The sequence below is a fragment of the Penaeus vannamei genome, chromosome 34, assembly GCF_042767895.1.
Source record: "Penaeus vannamei isolate JL-2024 chromosome 34, ASM4276789v1, whole genome shotgun sequence".
Classification (NCBI taxonomy): Eukaryota; Metazoa; Arthropoda; class Malacostraca; order Decapoda; family Penaeidae; genus Penaeus; species Penaeus vannamei.
In genome coordinates, this window is record NC_091582.1 from 17,466,202 (window position 1) to 17,468,701 (window position 2,500).

General features: G+C 46.5%; 1 protein-coding gene across 3 annotated transcripts in view; it reads left to right on the forward strand.

Moving 5' to 3' along the window:
* LOC113813498 (uncharacterized) overlaps positions 1–2,500 on the forward strand; it is a 125,566-nt gene that overhangs the window by 55,682 nt on the left and 67,384 nt on the right. The window lies entirely within an intron of this gene.

Consider the following 2,500-nt stretch of genomic DNA (forward strand, 5'->3'; position numbering starts at 1 on the left):
GGGGGGTGGTGATCGGCCTCTTCAGCCATTCCACACCTGCCCTCGCTCGCACACCTTTCGCCGGGGATTCCACCGGTGTCTCGGACAATTAGCTGCGACGACGCTGGAATAGCAATGGCGTTTGGTTGAGCGATGTGGTTGGCGGGCTATGGGGGGGGGGGGGGAAGCGGGGAGGCGTGTGTGCTTTTGGGGAGTGGGGGGTAGGTGGGGGATTTGCGAGGGTCCTTACTCTCTGATGTTGAAAGGACTGCTCGGGTTTGCTATTTTTTTTCTTGTTTATTTTTTTCTTGTTTTGATATTTTTGTTGTTTTGATATATTTTCCTTGCTTTGTTTCTTTTTTCAAGTTGTTTCCTTTTCCCTTATTTTTTTCTTATTTTGATATTTTGTCCTTATTTTCTTGTTTCATTGTTCTTTTTTTTCAGTTTCCTCTTCCCTTATTTTTTATTGATATTTCCGATTTTCTTAATTTTGATAATTTGTTTAATTCTCCCTCTCATTTTCCTTTTAGGGGTTTAGAAAAGGAAGTGGGAGTTTGTAAATAACGCGTGGAATGGAGACGAAAGTTCAGATTTTGTAACAGAACAGATATTTGACTTTTGAATACAGTGATTAACCAAAAAAAAAAAAAAAAAAAAATGTATATGAATTGCCGCGGAAACTTTCGTTATTTTCGAACTGCCGTGTGTCTAGATGTAAAAGTTCCGAAATCATTGCGCATTTTTTCAATAGAACCATCAACGAGTTTTGTTTTGCAATATCCAACGTTTTCATGTTTTATTGCGAAAAGAGCAGTTTATTATTCATGCAAATAGTTATTCGACTGCGATATTGCGTGAATTAATGAACACGTCGTCACACACGTAAAAAAAAAAAAAAAAAAATAAAAAAAATTGAATGTTTTGAATAAACTGCCCTCCCTTTGGCTGTATTTTCGCTGCAAGTCGATATGTCTTGATTTGCTCAATTTTTTTTTTCCGTGCAAGCGACTCTTGTTGATCCGTCGAGTCCTCCCCGAAGTTAATTTGCATAGATGAGTGATCTCGAGTGAGTCCCCCAATTAGTGAATTACGTGACCGCGGTGAGTTGCCGGTTAGTGGTATTTTTTTTCCCCGCCGGTATTATATCGCTGGTCGTTTCGGTCCTGGCTGGTGTAATGGGGGAGATGTATGATTATGGTGTTTTTTTGTTTTTTTCTTGCTTTTTTATCGGGGGAACAATTCGGTGTTTGATTGATGCGCGGACCGATCGGTTGCACGCGTTCGGATAAAGCTGTTTTGCTGGTTCGAGTGTTCCGGATCTCGAGTTACCGAGGCCGTATTTTGTCAAGGAATATTAATTGGTTTCTCGCTCTCCTTCTCTCTCCCTCTCTCCCCCACCCCCCCTTTCTTCTCAGCTTTATTGCATTGCTCGTACGTCAGCTGTCTGTCTCTCACCTGTTTTTTTCTCTCTTTTTTTTTCTCTCTTTTCCTTCTCGCGTTTCAACTATTCTCCGTTCGTATTTTTCGTTCTTTTTCCTCTCCTTACTCTTCACTTTTCTGTCATCATCCCCTCTTCCCTCTCTCCTTCATGTCCCTTGTTCTTTATTACTATTTATTACTTACCCTTCTTTCTGTTTATTCTTTCCCCTCTTCCTACCCTCCCTATCCCCCCCTTTTCTTGCACCTTTCCCTATTCCTTCTTCCTCCTCCCTCGCTCCCCGCCCCTTTCCCCCTCCCTTCGCCCTCCTCAGCCTCCTTTTTCTCCCTCTTCTTCTTTTTCTCCCTCTTCTTCTTTTTCTCCCTCTTCCTCTTTTTCTCCGCCTCCTTTCTCTACCAAGGTCGACCTCTTCAACAAGAAACATGGTTTGTGTTCTGGTAAAGAACCATGATGGAGGGAGGAAAGGAGGGAGGGGGTGAAGGGGGGGAGGGAGTGTTAGGGAGGGAGGGGGTGCTGGTAGAGACCCATGATAGAGGGAGGAAAGGAGGGAGGGGTGAAGGGGGGAGAGAGTGTTGGGGAGGGAGGGGTGCTGGTAAAGACCCATGATGGAGGGTGAAGGGGGGAGTGAGTGTTGGGGAGGGAGGGGGTGCTGGTAAAGACCCCTGATGGAGGAGGAAAGCAGGGAGGGGGTGAAGGGGGGAAGGGGTGCTGGTAAAGACCCATGATGGAGGGAGGGGGTGAAGGGGGGAGGGGGTGTTGGGGAGGGAGGGGAGTGCGTGGGGGAGGGAGGGGGGTTGAGTGGAGGGGATTGGAGGGCACGGAGGAGGGGCTTAGGACCGAGACTCCCCTCTCTCGCAGGTCTCTTTGCTTCTTTCCTTTGTTTTATAGTGTGCTTTCTCTTTTTTCTCCTTTATTCTGCCTGTTATTCTGTCATTTATTCTCCCTCTCTCTCTCTCTCTCTCTCTCTCTCTCCTCTCTCTCTCTCTCTCTCTCTCTCTCTCTCTCTCTCTCTCTCCCTCCCTCCTCCCTCCCTCCCTCCCTCTCTCCCTCCCTCCCTCCCTCCCTCCCTCTGTCTCCCCCTCT